Genomic DNA, 20854 nt, shown 5'->3' on the forward strand with positions numbered 1-20854 from the left:
TATTGGTCTGAATTTTATTCAGCTGGGGGTCCATGTATATTGAGGAGGATCATAAAAGATGGCGTGCCTTTTCCTGGAGATTTGTTTGTTCTCAGTCATAAAGACATTGGGATCCTTCATGTAATTTCCTTGGTAAATAAATAATACTGGAACCCAAAATTCCAGTGTCACGATGGATGTTATATTCTTGCCAAAAAGATTTGTTTGGAGAAACTAATTCAATAAACAGCATAATTGTACCCAGTAGCATTGGCGATTTCAACATACAACAGGGTGAAGTGATTTTAAAAGAATTTCTGTGTTAATCCAACTGATAGAATCCTACAAATGGGAGATTCAACCTAACAGGCAGTATAAACATAGATGAAGAATGCTGAGCGTTTTTCTTTCTTTGGGGCTATAGTAATTGGAGCTCTTTAACGGGTCTTATATGTCCACAGATTCATAGGAGGCTTCTTCTTGTTTGACTTGTGTGGTGTTTGCCCATCGCCGTTAACTTCTTTCAATAAGAGTGATGCCCTCTGAATAATGCTCCTGTTGTGAACTAAGAAAGACCCATGAATTATTAATAACCCGAGGGTTGCAGAGCCCTTGTAGGAATGAGAGCAGTGTGCTCAGTACAACGTTTCTGCTCACCTGATCTTGACAAATTAGGAGCCTCTAAAACATACGCCTGCTTGTTAATACAAGAAGTAGGGGAAAGGTGACTTGGAAATGCATCAATATTTAGCCCTTTTGTAGAATCTCAAAAGGATAATAGCAAACAGTGTTTCTTCATAAATAACTGTCTCTCCTATCTCTGTGGTTTAGTGCGGTAGGCTAATGCCTTTCTGTCAAGCCAAGCTTTATGGTTCAATTTCGGCTGTACTGCTTGAGAAACAACGAGGAAAAAAAGAGTGAAAACACAATTATAAAGATGCCTCCTCCATAATCATTTAGTCCTGTTTACAGAACTTGATCCTTTTCAAGTATATTTTCTCCTATGTATTAAGCTGATAGGCAATGAGAGCAAATAAAACTTTACAGGAGTAGCAATTGTTTTATCAATAGCCTGGCTTAATTGGGAATCTTGCCAGGAGGATTAGGAGTTGTAGCCACATTGAAATGTAAAATGCGTAATGCCGTGCTACACCAGGAGATGGGTTTGAAAAGCTTCTAAGTGTGTGCGCTGTGGGTATTTACTAAAGTAAAATTACAATTGAAAATTTTGTTTTACGAAAGATAAAGAGTATTATATAGTTATCAAGTACTATTGTTCTATTGTTCATTTTTATTAGATAGTTATCTCCTACAATAGATCTATTTTTTCATTTTAATTGAGGTATATCAACAGTGAGATGCACAAATCTTATATGTAGGGCTCAAGGATTTTTCCGTATGTATATACCTATGTTCTCACCACTCGGGTTAGGATACAGAATATTTCTAATGGGCATGAAGGGTCCTTCACACACTCTCCCAGTCAATACCCCCATGGAAAGTAACCAGCATCTGACATCTATCACCATCGTTCAGTGTTGCTTGTTCTTGAACTTACATAAATAGAATCACACATTACATTTTCTTTTGTGTCTGATTTATTTCAGTCAATATTATGTCTATGAGATTTATCCATATATGAAGCAGTAATATTTGTAATTTAGACATTTACCTTATGGCTTGATTTTTAATTCAGGCTGCTTATTTAAGTAAACTCTTTCTCTGGCTTGAGCAGAGTAATTATAATAGTACTTTGATGACATGTATGTGTAAGTGCTTCATAACCGTTAGAAACATTACCGTAATTTTTGTACTCCAAATCCAGCACCAAATAATAAGTACATTGTTAATGTAAGGGTCCTCAAAATGTTCCTTTTCTGTGGTTCTGACTAATCTAAGAGCAGTGTGCTCTCCATTGTGTAAATTAATAAGACCTTAATATCCCCGTTACTTGTTGCTGGAGGTTGTAAATTGCCATTCTTGCAGTCATGCTGGGAATCAAATTGCATTTGTGGGCCAGCAACACCCTTGTTAAGCCGTCCCACTGGTAGGATAATTAGAGATTCCTGCTAGGTTTGGCCTGTACAAAAAAGTAACACAGGTGGGAAAATTTGCATACACGTCTTCAATAACAAATTGTTACAGTTTCTCAGAAGGTTACTTTTTGTATTTCATATAGATTGTCCATAATTAACAGTGTGATTACTTTTCTATCCTATTTGTATAGATAGCCTCTGCGATATGATGACCGTGTTAGAAAGAGGCATGGCAACTTAGGACCATTAACTTAAATTTCTCCAGCTTTATCTCGTCTCTTTCCCACACAGAAAAAGTGGAAGGAAACTGTTCCTCCAGAAAAGACTCTTTTTTTGTTTGTCTGTTCCTTCCAAGGTCGTCTTGGGTATGTGGCTTAAGTCCTTTTCCACACAGCTTTAAGGCTCCTTTTCTTTTTATCATATTTTGTGACGGTAAATTAGCTCTGGTTGGGCAGGGTTGTGAAGCAGCTCCCGTGGACTGCCAAAAGTGGTCAGGCCCCTCTTTCAGAGCCCATCCCTTGCCAGTTGCTGCTGTAGACGGAATTGTGTCCAACTGCTCCCAGATTCATATACTGAAGCCAGAACCTCCTAGTGTGATGGGCCCTTCGGAGGTAACTAGGTTTAGGTGAGGTGGTGAGGGTGTGGCCCTCATGATGGGGTTGTTGCCTTCATAAGGAGAGAAACCAGAGAGCTTGCTCTCTCTCTCTCTTTCCTCACTATGTGAGGACATATGTTTGTGACCAGTCATGCTATCAAGGTTACTACAAATGTCCATTGATCCTTTATAGCACATATGTTCTGTGCCACAATCTTTGTGGCATTATCGTTCAGTTATCACAGCAGCACCATGAAGTTGGTGTCCTCATCCTCATTTTACAGATGAGAGCTTTGATGCTTAGAGGTGCAGTCTGCCCAACATCCACAGCTGGTCACTAGTGGGGCTGACTTGAACACGGGCAAGAGGATGTCAGGACCTGCTGGCTTATCAGTATGACAGACGCAACTTTTATAAACTGTAAATCTTCTTTATTTTATATCATAAACATGTTTAGAAAGAATATTATGTCTAAATTACCTTTTTTTTTTTTTTGGTGAAGAAGATTGGTCCTGAGCTAACATCTATTGTCAATCTTCCTCTTTTTGCTTGAGGAATATTGTCACTGAGCTGACATCTGTGCCAATCTTCCTCTAATCTATGTGGGATGCCACCACAGTGTGGCTTGACAAGTGGTGCTAGGTCCACACTGAGGATCCAAACCTGTGGACCCTGGACCATCTGAAGTGGAGTGTGCAAACTTAACCACTACGCCACTGGGCCGACCCCTAAATTACATTTTTAAGTTACATTTTAAAAGTCTCAGGAAGTTCTGTTTAACAGCACATTTGGTAAAAGGAGTCCCTTTATTTATATTTTTCACAGATCTGTTTGTTCATATCATTGGATATATTTAAAGGGAGGTTATCCTGCTATGATTTGTTTTTTAATCGTAGCCATTTTGTTCTGGTTTTGTTTCAGATAATTTAGCTTATTAACATGGACCAGAATTTAAAATAAGTAACTTGCTTCTTGTGTCATGACCTGAACCACCACTGTAGCCACCTCCTCTGAATTATGCCTTCTGACCAGCCCCATTTTATTGATAAGGAAACAGATTTAAATAATCAACAGGGTGCCAGCCCTGTGGCTGAGTGGTTAAGTTCACACACTCTGCTTTGGCAGCCCAGGGTTCACAGGTCAGGATCCTGGGCATAGACCTATGCACTGTTCATCAAGCCATGCTGTGGAGGCATCCCACATAGAAGAACTAGATTGACTTACAACTAGGATATATAGCTATGTACTGGGGCTTTGGGGAGAGAAAAAAAAAGGGAAGATTGGCTACAGATGTTAACTCAGGGCCAATCTTCCTCAAAAAAAAAAAATAATCAACAGAATTGGTAATCAAATCCAAGTTTTCTGACTCCAAATACTAAGCTCGTTTTTCTGGCTATTCTGTCTTTCTAAATAGACACATTTTAAAGGCAGTCATTAAGCGTATACTTTTTAAGAATTTTCCGCTGATATTAATTACTATGGGGATAAAATTCCCACCTCTAAGGAGCATTTAGTAGCCTTTAAACATATACATGATTTTTGAATTGTATAGAGAGCCATGGGGAACTAAAACCCTTTAAAATGCACCCTAAGTCTTGACGGTTACGGTCTGTGCTGCCTCAGTTTCCTTGGCTGAAGAGCTGAGTTTTCAATCTCAAGGGTGAAAAATGCTGAAAAATCAGAGGATCTTGGCATACTTCAACAAAGACAACTGGCCTCTTGTAGTATTCACAATATGTCAGTAAATGCCATCTGCATATTTGAAGTGAAGACAGCCTATTAATTTAAAATTGATTGGAACATCTTCATACGATGATGAGGGTAAATCAAGAAAATGAAATAAGCATTCTAATGGGAAATGTGTAGTATTTAGTGGAATACCAGCTGCGCAAAATATTGTTGTAGATAAAACTTACGTTAATGATGAATGGTGAATTGTGTCCTTATTGCTTCATACTACTGCGTTTTCTCAAAGAAACGTTTGTTTTCTTACTCTTAAATATTTATCCACTTAAATGATTTTGATCCGATCAAGAAGTGCTAGTTTTTCAGAAGAATTTCTTCTTTTTTTGCCTTTTCTTACAGAAATTTTTAGAAGAAAAAAGTTTGGAGAAATATTGTTGCCAAAGTTCTCTTTTCGTTTCCTCTGTTTCTGCCTTCCCAGACTAACCATTGTTACAACAGGGAGACAAATTTGTTTACTCTCTGGGAAGGCTGCCTGTTGCTGGAGCTGTTCCATTTTAGGGTGAATTCCAGTTTTTTCAAGTTTAGAAACCTCCACGAGACAGAATTTTTGTACAAATTTATTAGATACTAGAAATAATTTCCCCAGGAGACTAGCCGAAATACATAAAGTAATGATTGATATTTAGTTTGCTGCTGGCCCAGGAGCCAGTCATTTGTATAGCGTGTTCCCTCCTGTAGGATAGGCCCCTGCAGTAGGGTGAGGTGGCTGGTTTAGCGTGGACTGACTTGAGAGACTTGTGCCTCATGAATCATCCTCCTCCCTGTGGGGTGATTTTCCTCTGAGAACTAGTGCCAGTTATCTAGAGCAGCTCTTTCCAATAGAATTTTGTGGGTTGATGGAGATGTTCTCTCTGCTGTCTGATACAGAAGTCGTTAGCCATCTATGACTATTGAGCACTTGAAATGTAGTTAGTATGACTAGGGAACTAAACTTAATTTCATTTTGATGAATTTTAATAAAATAGCTGTGTGTGTCTAGTGGCTGCTCTTTTGGGCAGCACAGACCTAGAATAAGATAGGCTCCTCCCTTTACTTTTGGAGAAGCATGAACAAATTTCTATTTCCTGGTTCTTCTATTAAAAATATCAAATATTTTACATTTTAAAATAATACATGCTCATTAAATAACATTTGTAAAATACAAGAAAGTAAATAAAAATTCCTGTACTCTTGCTGCTCCAGTGAAACTATTGGTTCAAGTTTTTAGTGACGGTGGATTTCTTCACACTGTTTTTGATTCTACGAATTGTTTTTAGTGTAACTATAATTATCTTCTTAGTACAGTTCTATATCTGAAAATTTTACTTAATATTATAAGGTTGTTGCATTTTATTTGCAAATGTAATTTTAATACCTGTGTAGTGATCCACCAAGTGAATAGAATGCACCGTATTTTGCTTAACCAATTCCCTGTTGTTGGATAGCTGGGATATTTTCAATATGTTACTATTATATATCACACTGCCATGTGCATCTTTGTGTGTGAAGCTTTTTCCCAATTTAGAGTGAATTTTTGAGAATTTCCAGTAGAGTCAGAGAAATGGAATTTACCAGGTCAAAGGGTATGAACATTTTAAGGTTGATGAATATGTGTAGCTGGATTATTTTTCTAAAATGTTGTGACATATAAAAATGTACCCCATACCAACACTGGACATCCAACACAGCTTTAAATTTTCTTTAATTTCTGTCATGACAATGTTATTTCACGATAAAATTTTTCTGAGTTATATTTATCTTATGACTTAAAGTGTTAGAAGCCTTACAAGAGAATTTGTCCTTGGTAAATTTCTGCATTTTTTGGCTGATGTATTGCTTTTTCTTTCACTTTATTTTCTTGATGGAAGAAAAGGAAATAAGAGTCTTATGTGCTATTTTGTGCTGTTAAACAAAGAGGAAGCTTTGTGGCTATTTTTAGAACTGTTCAAAAACGTGTGAAGTTGAGAGGCTGAATAAGAGATTTCCCATATTTTGCCTAATTTTTTAAATAACTTTTTGTTGTATTTGTCTCTTTTTTTGTTTTTTTTGAATAGTATCTACTTGAAAGTGAGGCTGGAATATGATAGTACCTTTTCCAATATTTATCACATTGTGGCTGCTGTGAAAACAATAATAAAGACAATTCAGAAAACACTTTATATTAAACATCTCCTGTTGTGCACTGTTAAAAAATTATTTTGGACATAGTGGTCAGAAAATGATTTACTGAAGATGGCTTTAAGCAAAGCCCATAGATGTAAACTTGAATTTATGAGAAGAATAAGGAGTGGTTATTTACTCTATAAAAGTGTTTATTGTAGATTTATTACCTAAATAGTGAGCTTTACTAGTGAATTTATGTTTCGGGGTTTTTTTTAAGTTGATTTACAAGTCTTTATGATCTTATCTTCTGCATCGAAATAAGCATTTTACTGAAATGCCCTAAGACCAGAAACAGATCTGGTACCTCTAAAAGATAAGCTACTTATTTCTCTCTCATCAGGTTATCAAGGCTGCTCTGCTGTGTGAAAATTGCAGTGGGGATCAAATTTTGTATGTACCAGCAAGCTTTCAATGTGTATGTCAATAATCTTGATACTATATATATATATATATATATGTATATATATTTGTATGTATATGTACTTAGTACTGTTTGAGGAAGAAAAGAAAAAGCTAATTGTGTGCATTTGGTAATTTTGGGAAATCAGAAAATAATACTTTAACATGAAAGGAAATAAGATCAGAAGTGAGAAAGAAAAAAACCTAGATGGCATTGCTATTTTAACACCAACATTGAAAAAGAGATATACTCCAACAACGACCAAGGAAGTTAGAGTAGGGGAGAGTTTAAAACCTAGACCCTCCCACTGCTGAGCTCAAGCCCTTGACCCGGGACTCTGACCTCGCTGGTATATTGCTCCTCAGAACCTTCATTTGTAAGGCTTCATGAGTCAGAGGCAAATAGGCAATACGGCTGGGGAGCCTCACTCTTCCACTTCAGTTTTCGCTTGATGTTGACACTGGAGCGAAGCATCTGCCCTTTTGGAAAAGGTTAATAGTATCAAATAAATATCAGTCAAGATTTGTCCTAAGGTGTCTCCTGGGAGAGTTGAGACACCGATGCTGCAACTTTATGCCTCTGTCAGGGGAGACATACTTTTAAAAAAATATTCTTTTTTCTCACTTTATATTTTTTGTTACGTATTATTTTTTTAAATACACTTTGGAGGTAAATAATTTAAACATGTAAAAACAGCTTTTCAGATCAGCCTGTGGTCCATTTGTAGGATTGTTCTGTAACCAGGCTACACTGAGGACATACCTGTGGTGTTATAGACTTTAGATTTAGTCTCTAGATCTGAGTTCAGGTCCCAAATCTACTTAATAGGTATATATTTTTAGACACATCAATTGTGTCACTCTCTGATAATGTAGATAATATCTGCAAAAGCATAAGGGTTATATTGGAGGATCTTTAAGATCACTTTCATACAAAAAATAGTCATTTATCTTCCATCCATGCCTCATACCATATACAAAAATTAACTAAAAATGGGTCATAGACCTAAGTATAAAACTTAAAACTATAAAAGTTCTAGAGGAGAAAATACAAGACAACCTTAGTGACTTTGAAATAGGCAAAGATTCCTTAGATACAACACCAAAAACATGATCCGTGAAAGAAAAATAAATAAATAAATCGGACTTCATCAACATTAAGAACTTCTGCTTTTCAAAAGATGCTAAGAGAATGAAAAGACAAGGCAAGACTGGGAAACACATATTTGCAAACCACATTTCTGACAAAGGAGTTACATTTAGAATATATAAAGAACTCTCCAAAATCAATAAATCTGAAAACAACCCAGTAAAACATAGGCAAATAATTTGGACAAATACTTCACCAAAGATGATATACAGATGGCAAATAAGCACATGAAAAGACGCTCAACATTATTAGTTGTTAGGGAAATGCAAATTTAAACCACAGTGAGATGCCACTGTATGCTTATTAGAATATAAAATTAAAAAGATTGGCCTTGCCAACTATTAGTGAGGATGTGGAGCAACTGGAAATCTCATACACCACAAGAAGGAATGGAAATGGAGAACCACTTTGGAAGAAAACAATTTGGCAGATTCTTAAATAGTTAATATACAGCTATTGTATAACCTTGCCATTCTTCTCCTAGATATCTACCTAAGATAAATGAAAGCATATGTCCATACAAACACTCCTACATAAATGTCCGTAGCTGCTTTATTTATAATAGGCAAAACCTGAAAATAACCCAAATCACCATCAACAGGTAAATGGGTAAACTGATTTTGGTCTCTCTCTACATCGGAATACTGTCAGCAATAAAAAGGAGTGAACCGTTGATACATGCAACATCATGAATGATTTCCCAAATCATTGTGTGGAAGGAAAGAAAAAAGACCAAGAAAAGTATGAATTGTATGATTTTATCTGTAAAAGTTCCCCCAAATGCAAACCAATCTATAGAGACGGAGAACAAATGAGTGGTGCGTGGGGACAAGGGTGGGAGGGCAACAGCAGGTGTGGGAGAGGCAGGAGGGGGTGAATTATAAAGAAGCATGAGGGATCTTCAGGGGGAGGTTTACTCATTATCTTCACTATGGTAATCGTCCCATGGATGTTTACCTGTGCCTGAACATATCAAAGTGTGCGCTTTAAATATGTGCAGCTTCTCATAGGCCAATTATGCCTCTCAATAAAGCTTTTAAAAGATATAGTCCTTTTCACCCATTTACCTAGATAAGCCTCTTTTCAAAGAAATTTGCAAGCTAGCCAGTACTTCCTGAGTTGATCCAGGTGTAAGTGTGGGTCTGTTAGGCAGTTGCATTTCACACTCAGAATTGCCAGATTGGCTTTCTAGTTTAAATCAGTCACATACGAAGTATGAATATATTCACCTCTGACAGATGGAGTTCCAGATCTGTATGACTGAGAGAACAAGTTCTGAAATTCAGAAATAAACAGTGATAGTTAAATATTTTCTTTTTCTCAACTATACAGAGATATCAAGGGTTTACCAAGACCACCATTTCAAAAATGTTGGCCTTACTGACAGTTGCAGGTGCAAAGAGTATTTTGGTTTGTTTGTTGTTTTTATTCTCTAGAGTGCCTTTCACATATTGAGAACTCTTGTGTGTAGAGGCTGGAAGGGCTACGGTAAATGGAGTAACAGGAAGTGAACGTTTACAAGGAAAAGGAAGTAACTTCATTCCACAGGTGCAAAGGAATGTCTCCCATCCAGCTCCGCTGTTTGTGTCCTTGAACTGTCCTTCTCCCATTGACTGTCCTTAAGCTTTTCTACCTCTCCTCTTGGGCCGAGCCTGACTTTCTTTTGGTGACGCTGCTTACCTCGATGTGCTCTCACGTGGCTGCTGCTTATTCAGCTCTATCTCCTACGCTGATGGTCAGATTGTAGGACTGGCTGTATAGGTTTCCCATATTCTTCCAGCATATCCTACAACATTCGTTGATGCTTACGTAATCTTTTACACTGTGTGTGCTGTGTGTTAGACACTGTGGAGAAAGAGATTACACATCTGCCTCACAATCTGGTGGTCAGTAATTTTTACGTTAGTCAAAGCTCAAAAAAATCTTTACTAGGTGAATTCCTTTCCTTTCCCTTCGTCTGTTTACCAGGAGGCCAATCCTCCACAGTGATGGAGGACTTTATCACCTCCATGCCCAACCCCTCCCTGCCTTGATTCTTAGGCTCTTCTTTTGGGAACTTCAGAGACTATGTTATTGACCTGTCAGCATCCTGGCCAGACTTTTCTACTGCTGCCGTCTGATTTATTATGCCATTTCTCAGAACCGACAGCTCAGAAATCTTAAACTTGGCAAGCCCACTCTCAGGCAATAAAGTTTTATTTTTTTCCCCTCCGCTATTTCTTCGTTTCCAGTAAATCAGATATCAAAACTCATCAAGACATCTGTCCTCCAGAGCTGTCCCCTATCATCGTAATCAAATAATCCCTCTTGATTTTCCTTTTAAAGGCTTCCTTTCATTATGGTAGGTGGTTTCATCTTTGATCCTTCCAGCATTAAATGTTCACTAGAATCCACAACTCCTTTATTTCCATAACTGTGTAATAAGTGGACACTCTCTTTTGTATTTCTGTACTGAGGTCTTCCTCTCTACCTATGAAAAACTCAGACTTCCTCCATGCTCCCCAACTCATCTCAGAAGAAAAACCTTTCTTATATGTTGCTCCCTGTTGTTACCTCTTTCCCTGCTGATTTGAAATTCCAGGTTTTCATGATTTAAATAATTACGTACACTTCTGTATATTTCTGGAATTTCTAATCCAGTAATCTTTCTGTATATGAGTCAGTACTATATTATTTTGCTTTTATAATATGTTTTCATATCTGCTATCTAATATCTATCTTTATTATAATTACACTAAATTTACGGACTAATTAGAGAATGGATGACTTTAACCAAATTATTCTTCCCATCCAGACACAAAATATCTCTTTATTAAGATGTTTCCATGTATCTCTTAGTATAGCTTGTAGTTCTCTTCACATAGGTCCTGTTTAGTTATTATTTTAGGTATTTTATACTTTTTATTGATAGGATAAATGACATTATCATGGTTTCCTTGTGACTTTAAATGCTGTCTACGTGTGATTTCACCCAGTCCTGTAAAGTTGGCTATCGTCTGTACATAGATTACTTCCAAATCTACCTTCTGAGCTGCAATGCCTTATTTCCGTTTTTCTGTTGAACATCACCCTCTTGTGTTCCAGAGCTACCTCAAATTCAATGTATTTAAAAATAAACTCTGCTTTTTCTTTCACCCCAAATTACCCTCCCTCTGTGTTACCTCCCTTAGTTCATTTTATCACTGCCCTAGCCATATACAATCGAAACTATGAAATCCTCTTTGACGTCCCATCTACCAAGTCTTTGATTGTGCCTCCTATTTCTTGTGTCCATTCCCTTCTTTCCAGCACCACTGTCTTGTCTTCTTCCTGTTTGTTTTATTTGTTACTTGAGATCGTTATGATGGCTTCTTTGTAGTGTTTTGGCCTCTAGTCTCTCTTCCTACTCTCTAAACCCAACCTGTCTTCTGTAATAATTCTAGTATCTAAAACACCGATGCTGTTATTGGCCCGAGATGTCTCTCCTTTGCTTATCTGATGAATTGCAAATAGCATACCTTGCACACAAGATCCTTCACAAATTAGGCCCAACATGATATTACCATTTTGTTTTATGTCATACTTCCACCAGCATCATATCATGCATCCTCCAACCACCATCTCCTTCTTGTACTCCCAAGCCTCAGTTTCTTCACTTCTGTGGTCCAGTCCACCTGAAATGACTTTCCAATACCATTTTCTCTGTCTTGGTACATTCTGACTTCTCTTTCATGTACCAATTACTCTATCACTTTTGCTGTGACTTCTTTTCTTATTGCTTTGCACCCCTATTCATCAATAATTCATCATTTCCTTCTCTCACTTTAAGGAACATTGTGTACATCTCTGTTATGGTACATGTCACCTGAGTCTCTATTATATATTGGTACTTCTGTTTTTTCCATTTCCCTGTGAGGCTTTTGAAGGTATTGTCTGGGCTTCAGTTAACTGTGCTTTTAACATAGGTCTCGATAAATATTGAATCTATGAAATAAATATAGCCTGGAAGAACTGAGTGGTATGTTTTGCATACAGTAAAAACTAGAATGATAAGTATAATGGTATTTGGCATACATTGAGCTCTTACTGTGGTCTGACACTGCGCAATCAGCACTGAGCATGGGTAGCTTCTGTTAATCTTGAAACCCTGTGGTGATGCTATCACAATAGCTCCATTCTACAGGTTGGGGAAATGAACCCCAGAAAGAGTCATTGGTTTCCCCAGAGTTCTATAATGCTAATACCTGGTGCGGTCAGGATTTGAATGCCACTGGCTTGACTCTAGAATTTTAACTTTTAAGCACTGTCTTTTGTTGCCTCACTTCTTCTGCTATAGCCTTGCCTGAGATGCAGCTCAAACATATAATTGAGTGTTGATATTAGCTCAGGTTCCAGATTCTGTTGTTTTCCTCCTTCCTCTGTATGGTTTACATGTCTGTTTTTTCCCCCTTACTTCTATTTACATTTATTTTTTTTCTATATTTTATCATGCTTTATTATAAGCGTCTTCTGTTTTTGATTTGTTTTGTTTTAAAGTGTGTGGTTATAAGTGACAAATGACTAGTTAACTCTTTGCTTTCATTGTGTTAAATATGTATGGACTGACTCCTCTGTGCCAGGTACTGCTCTGGGCATTAAAGATACAAGGGCACACAAGACACACATGGTTCCTGACTCAAAGGCTCGTAACATTAGGATCAGTCTAGTTACCATCATTCACTGTTTACAAACTAATTTGTAAACATACTGGGGACATTTCTTAAAAAATTAGGGCAACCATGGGGCCAGCCCTGTGGCATAGTGGTTAAGTTTGCATGCTCCGCTTCAGTGGCCCTGGGTTTGCAGGTTCAGATCTTGGGCATGGACCTACACGCTGCTCATCAAGCCATGCTGTGGCAGCATCCCACATACAAAATAGAGGAAGATTGGCACAGATGTTATCTCAAGGCTAGTCTTCCTCACCAAAAAAAAAAAAAAAAAATGAGGACAGCCAGAAAAATAAATGGATGAGCATTGACTATATTTCACATGTGTAAAAAAAAAAAATCATGATGACAAAAAAAATGTATGTGTTTGTAAATTACTTATAAATGTCTTGCTCTTGTCTAAGATTGTTTCCAATTTTCACTCTTGCCAACAAGTACCCTTGTCCACACCTACAATTTTTCTTTAAGGTAAATTCTTCTAAGTGGAGTTACTGTGTTACTTTGATATAGTAATTTCATGACATTTGATATGTATTGCCAAATTGTAGATAGAATATCTCTATCTTCACTAGATTGTTTTTGAATCAAAAAGAGGTCTACACTAAATTTTGTAGTAAACATCTCTGGTGGATAGGCTTTCATGTGATTATTTGTATTTTTGTATTTTATTGATAAATATATTTTCCCAAACTTTCTACAATGAATGCATAAAATGAAAGAGAAAAGAATGTTGGTTTCCTACAAAGTTTCTAAACTTTCTAAAATTTGAAAAAACAGAAAAGGATCTTTGTTTTTAAATTTAATGTTGAATCGGCTTTGATGAATAACCTAAGATGCTTCATATTTTTCTAGACAGTAGACTACCTCAATTTGATGCATCTTCTTTAAAGGACAAAATTTAAACTTTTTGATTTATTAAAACTCCCAATCTTGGTTTTCATTTTTTCTTTGCCAAAGTGGTTAATGGCACAAAATAAAAATGAGGGATTCAGAGATTCCTCACTTACCTTAGTTTAGTAATGTTAATTTTTCCAGAAAACCAGTATCATAAGTCTTGAATGAATTTCTTCACAATGATATGCTTTTTGGTTATTTAAATGAAATTTCAAAGAATAATATTTCGGTTCAGAAAAGTATCATATTTTTCTGACCAGTAAGACATAACCTTAAAAAAATTTATTTATTTTTTGAGTTAGGAGTGAGCCAAATTATGACTGCAGTGATTTCCTAAGAAAAAATGCTTAACTCCACATTATTTGGGGTCTCAACCACATCGAATTCAAGTCTTCCTGCCAGATTTTCTGGGGCTTCCAGCATCTGGCCCCAACCTCCTTCTCTACTTTCCTTCAAAGGCCCCCGCTGCTGGGCCGGCTCATCTCCCACATAGACCTTCCCAGCCCTTAGTACACGCCCCCCAGGGTCTGCCCTGCTGAGCAGCTGCCCTCTCCCTCCCCTAACTCCCCTCCCCTCCCACCCCATCAGGCCCAATCTCTTCGAATTCTTCAGCCATGCAGTTTGACATTTGATTATTTTCTGATTTTTTGACAGCTCTTAAACTGGTATATATTTTTTCTTAGTCCCTGCTGGTGATAAGTACACTGCAAATATTCACTGAATATTCACAGTATGACTAATAAGTTCTCCTCTGATTTGAAAATTTTAATAACCATATAAAGGTTCGAAAGTGCTTGATTTTTCTCTTAAGGAATAATTATATTCCTATAATAATAATTATATTATATATTACATATTCCTATATATATATAATATATTCCTATAGTAATAATTATAACCCTAAGGGATGCTAACCCAAAACGACTTTGGCTCTTCTTTAGTATGCCTGTAAGCAATGTTTCATCAGGAAGCGCTATGGCAAAAAGGATGTCAGAAGTGAATTTGAGTCCTGCTTCTTCCGTTAACTAGTTTTCTGATGTTAGAAATGGGGCCTGATTTCCTTTATCTGTAAGTGGATAGAATTCTTCTAGATTATTCCTAAGATTCCTTCTGCTGCTCTGAAATGCCATCTTATATATTCCAGAGAGTGTGCAGTGTCTTGTACAACTAGTGATGTTGATATCACCTGCTCTTTTGAGCATAATCAAAATAGAATTTTCATTTTTAAGTCTTAGTTTGCTTATAGATTAATATTTGTATCAGATATTGTAAAAATTGGCTATTTATAGACTTCAGTTACAAAACATTATGGTTCAGCTGGTTGCATCAAAAAGTCTGGTGATTTTCTCAAATTCTATGGGGAAAAAATAGTAAATATAATATATTTATCTCTTTTCCCCCTTAGCTTTAATAATCTTGAAAAAGTAAATTTTCTCATTTTTCCTCTGTAAAACCCACATCATTGAAGCAGGAAGCTTAGATGGATGTCAAGATTTCTTTTTAATTCAGACCCCAGCATTCTGTCTGGCTATGGTACAAGAGCTTAACCTCTTTGTGTGGCTCTGCTGAAGTATTTGTCACCTATGAAAGCCAATACAATCAGCAATGCCGGCATAGATAAAGAACTGCATAAGGTTATATTTTAGTGGCAAGGCTGTTTTGTGACCATGTTCTGCAGGCAGACTGGAGGTGACAGTATTATTTACTTTTGTTGCTTGGGGTCCAAAGAGAGAATAAATTGCTATTGATTTTGGAGACATTGCAGTGAAGGGTCTGAATGCCTTCAGAAGAGCTGGGTGGCAGGACAGCCGATGATAGTACAGACTGCATTTGAAAATGAAAATTCATGTTCTTGTTATTGTCATAAAGAATTTTTTTACTCTTAGAGCCAGTCACAAGAAGATGTGGCTGTGGGGCTGTTGCTATTATAAATGTTTTCTATCTCCCTGAAAGGACAGAATTCAGCACTTTTCACGCAGTCTGAAATTGATAAGAGTTTTACCTGTGCATTTGTATACATGTCATAACGTGGATTTAAAAGTGATATTTGAGTCTGTTAGTATATTAACCACTTTACCAAAGACTCTTGAGGGTTTTGCAAATGTTTGGTAGCACAAAGGAAGGGATTTGTTTCCTGTCTTACTTTGTTTTAACTTTTAAATGGTAAATGTGCTTCTGAAGTGATGTGTTTGCTTTCTTTGGTGATTTCTTAATTTATCGTCCAGATGTAATATTTAAATGAACACTTTTTTAATTTGGAAAATAATGGAGACATTTTAAGTATATCCATGCCCAATACCCCATTCCCCACCCCTGTAACCCCTTACAAGATTATTCTTCCCTGGAATATTCCGATCCTATTTTATGGTGCCACCTGAGGGCCAAACACCAAAGGAATAGCTGCAAATAGCTCATCCCATTTACCTGTCAGTTATTATTCTTAAATCAATGGTGCACTCCTAATTTAATAGTCCAGGATGACTCATGTGTTCAAGTATCTGTTTTAGGAAGTGAGAATTATCAGCATTCAGAAATCCGTGGGTATACATAAAAGTGGAAACTAAGTATAAGGCTTGTGATAGTACAGACTGGCAAAGAGATTGACATGAGATTAATTTGCCTGAATTAGGAAGTGATTTTGTAAACAATGTAGAAACTTATGTAAGGTACAAAGAGTTAAATCTGAATTTGTCAATTCTAAAGTTTAGTTTACTATTCAGGTCTCTAAATAAACAGTCCTCTTTAAAACTTTTTGTTTTCTCCTGAGGAAGATTCATCCTGAGCTAACATCTGTGCCAGTCTTCCTCTATTTTGTATGTGGGTCACTGCCACAGCATGGCCAGTGACAAACGGTATAGATCATCACCTGGGAACTCCGGCTGCCAAAGTGCAGCATGCCAAACTTAATCACTAGGCCATGGGGCCAGCCCCTAAAACATAATATTTTTAAATGGAAGAATTTCTGACTCAAGAAGACACAACTTGTAATGTTTTTGACTATGTTGTGTCTGTGTAATCATTTTATATTCCCTGATACTTTACTATTAATCTATTCAGATGTGAACACATGGAAAAACATGTCCACTTGAAAAAAGATGTCTACACATTTTTTTAGTTTCACAAATAGAAATTTCCGTGTCTGGTAGTTTCATCATAAGCATCTTTGCCACAACCATTTTTGCCACAAGCACTTTCACTATGTAACTAATTGGCCATATGGCAATTTTGCCATAAAAGAAAGATAGAGTAACTAGTTGACAGTTTAGTTTCATTTTGGTGATAAAAGTTACTGCAAGTATGAAATAATAAGAGAATGTAAAGCCAGCTTGCACGCTGTACTAGAAAATGATAACATGCCAGTTTGGAAAGGCTCTGGGGAGCACTGTCACAATGCAGTACAAAGCTCAGTTACAAATCTGCATCCTAGTATTTGGAAACTGATGCTTCTCTTAGTGAAGGAAGAAATCTGAGTGAAAAAGAAAAAAAGAGTGATGCAGAATAAGGAGATGAATCAACAAGCAAAAAACAGGTATAATACTATGAATGAAAGACTTGGAAGACAAGTGTTTAGGTAAAATCCACAAAATAAAATCAGTTATTTACACAGTATTTGCATGAATCTACACACAGTTTACATGTATTCAAATACTTTTTGTATTTTTATTTTTTGCAATAAATTCTTTTTAGTTTTGTTATTGATTTTCTTTTTCTTTTTTGTTATTTTATCTGTTTTATGGCAAAATTGCCTACTGCCAATTAGTTATGCAGCAGAAATGTTTGCAGTAAAAATGTGTACAGCAAAGATGTTTACAGTGAAACTACCTAGAACTGAAATTTCAGGCTTCTAAGACAATGATAAGGTGCCCTTTCCTGTGGAAGGGATGGTATAGCAGGAAGAAAGCATAGATTTCAAAGATTTACAGACTTGAGTTCAAAACTCAGTTCTTCCAGTTACTCATAATTTAGGCAAATTGTTTAACCTCTCTAGGCCTCAGTTTATCAGGTTCTGAAATGCTGATAATTGTATCTATCTCAAAATGAAAATGAAATCCTCATTGTAGGTCAAAGAGCATTGTTACCATCATCGTCATCATCAAGCAACCCTCCTGGAATGAGGTAATTGCTGAGAAAGCACGTGGTGTTGAAGATGGAGGAAAATGCAGCTCGAAGGATCTGTCATGTATTTACTCTAAGTTTCCCAGAACCTATTATATATTTTTCATTTTACAGACTTGAGTCACTCTTAGCAAATGGATTTAAATGATGGCCATCAGTATTTTTCTGCAAGTTGACAAATTTTGGCAGGGTTAAGGAGCTTAAATAAACATTGACAATCAGCATAACCTTTGGGTTGGTTATTTCCAACTTTCTACCTCAGATCACAATAACTAGTGCCTGCCATGTGCTAGACCCAGTCCTCGAGGCCACAGGATGCTGCAGCTGCAGCCTGGATGCGTACTTTCCATCACACCATTTGTCTCATCCCTTGAGCTCTGCGGCAACTTGTTGGGTAATGACCGCTGCCATGGCTGTTTGCTGATTTGTTGATCTGACTGTGGATGTTCAGGACAGACCATGTTTCTGCTCCATCCACATGCATCTAGGGTTCCCTCCTCCTGCATGCCCTGCAACATGGCTGGCCCCTCTCTCCTCTGCTGCCTCATCTGCCACGCCGGTGGCCATTCCCTTCTGCTCACAGCCCAGGTCCTCTTTTAGGGCTTCCCTGCTGCTGCTGGCCTGTATCACTCCTGCAACTTCAAGTCCTGTGTCGGTGGGGTTCTGTTTCTACCGATGTAGTGATGAGAACAAGTAAAGTGGGTGTTTGGGTATTACCAGATGTGATAATATGCTTTTCGGATCTAAATCTTTCTTCTTGTCTTTTTCAATTCATGCCCCGTTTTATAAAAGGTTTTATATTTTGTTACTGTTATGAACTTTTTTATTTTCTAAGTATAGCTTTCTATTGAAATGTTGGCTAGATATTCTGTCTTACTGAGGCTATATCCTCTTCCTTCCTTCTACGCCTAACAGCAGTTGAAAATCATTACTCTACTTCTTCAAAGAATATATATATGTATTTATCGGTGTTTTAATCATCATCATCATCATCAGCTTAAACTGTGGGAAAGGTATGACATTTCCCTTAAAGGAAAAATGCAGTTTTTTCCTTCTCTAGACTAAGATTTATCCATTTGAAAATAAATATTTTTGTAGTAATAAGAGCTAACAAATAGTGAGTATTTACTATGTGCCAGATTCAGTTCCAAGTGCTTTTTATGCTTTATCTAATTTTTTTCTTCACAGCAACCCTAAGAGATAAGTACTAATGATAGTCTCACTTTATAGATGAAGAATCAGAGGCATTACACAATTAAGTAATTTGCCTATTCTTACACAGCTGTAAGTGGTGAACTGAGTCCATCGATATTCAAGTTCCAATACCCATTTTTCTTTTCTTTTTAAAGATCATTTTAAATACATTTGAATGCGGGAGTTTTTAAAGCAAATACAAAGAAATAATGATAGATTGTGATTTTCTCAAGTTAAGTATACATAGTGGTTAACCTTGCGTTTTCATTTCTTGTTTTGTGTCTTTTGATATTTAGGGCATTTTATTTTTATTTTTTAATTTTTTTTATATTAGGGCAAAAGCTGTTTATTTGGTATATTATAATATTCCTTACGAAAGCATGACTACATATTTTTACCTTTTTTTCTGATGTATTTTTTGAATTTTTATGTTTTATTGCAGTAACATTGGATTGTAGCATTATATAACTTCAGATGTACATCATAATATATTTCAAATTCTGTGTAGATGACATCATGTTCACCACCCAAAAACTAATTATAGTCCATCACCACACGTGTGCCTAATCCCCCCCTTTGCCCTCCCCACTTCCCCATTGCCCTATGGTAGCCACCAATCCAGTCTCTGTTGCTATGTGTTTGTTTGATGTTGTTTTTGTCTTCTACGTATGAGTGAGATCATATGGTATTTGACTTTCTCCCTCTGACTTATTTCACTTAGCATAATACCCTCAAGGTCCATCCATGTTGTCACAAATGGCTGGATTTCATCATTTCTTATGGCAGAGTAGTCTTCCATTGTGTTTATATACCACATCTTCTTTATCCATTCGTCCCTTGATGGGCACCTAGGTTGCTTCCAAGTCTTGGCTATCGTGAATAATGCTGCGATGAACATAGGGGTGCATGTATCTTTATGCATTTTCAAGTTCTTTGGATAAATACCCAGCAGTGGAATAGCTGGATTGTATGGTAGATCTATTCAATACTCATGTTTTTAATCACTACCTGTGTATGCTGTATTTCTCTGTTAGATACTGAATATTATTTTAATAAATGATATTACAATTGAGAGTCTTACCAGCAGTCCACACCAATTTTAAACCGTCTAACAAAGCCTGTCTCATAGTTGGCAGCTTATTTTGTTGGTAGGTAGTTTTAAGGCAGTTAGTTTAATTAATGTAATTGGTAGTACTTATTTGTTGAAAGAAAGGAGAATGAGACTAAAAGAGCAAAAGAGAGAGAAAGAATGCAAAAAGATCTATGTTTGTAATAGATAATGTTAAAAATAATTTTTAAAAATAGGACACCTATTCACTTACCATATGTAAGTCCACATGTAACTTCTTGAAGATCCTGTAATTTTATCTGTAAAATGAAATAATAGTAACTCACAAGGCATTTTATATGGCCTAAATTTGAGACACTTTCAAAGTGATATAAAAAATTAAGCTTTTTTCATTTTTATCACAATTCATCTATCTTAACATGCATTTATTAAATGTATTTTAAAACCTAATTAGAAGATTTTAAAGAGCGGCTAGGTTTTACATACTATACATATGAATTATGTACTTTGTAATTTACCCATTTTAAACTTTAAAAAATTCTTGGCTGGCTTTACATGTGATCTAGCAAGAAAGGAAAACTTATTTTTAATACTAAACTGAGAAAAACAAAATGTTCAGGTAAATCTGTCACGCAGAGGAATATAATCTGTGCCAGTAAAGAGAATTGTTAAATTATCCACAGTTTAAGATTAGCCAGCTCTATTAATTAGCCTGGATAATTGAAGCTTGACAGTTCTTAGTAGTATTATCATGAGTGTCTTTCAGATTTTAGTTTCCTTTATTGTCCTTGATTAATTTGTAAGTAATGAGATGGAGTTTAGCAGTAACCTGATGTGTTCAATCTTCTT

At 36.4% G+C, this 20854-nt stretch overlaps 1 protein-coding gene across 8 annotated transcripts in view; it reads left to right on the forward strand.

Moving 5' to 3' along the window:
• The window catches only part of PRKN (parkin RBR E3 ubiquitin protein ligase), a 1205440-nt gene that overhangs the window by 37703 nt on the left and 1146883 nt on the right, over nucleotides 1–20854 (forward strand). The gene's annotated exons all lie outside the window — the stretch shown is intronic.

This window comes from Equus caballus, chromosome 31 (genome assembly GCF_041296265.1).
Source record: "Equus caballus isolate H_3958 breed thoroughbred chromosome 31, TB-T2T, whole genome shotgun sequence".
Classification (NCBI taxonomy): Eukaryota; Metazoa; Chordata; class Mammalia; order Perissodactyla; family Equidae; genus Equus; species Equus caballus.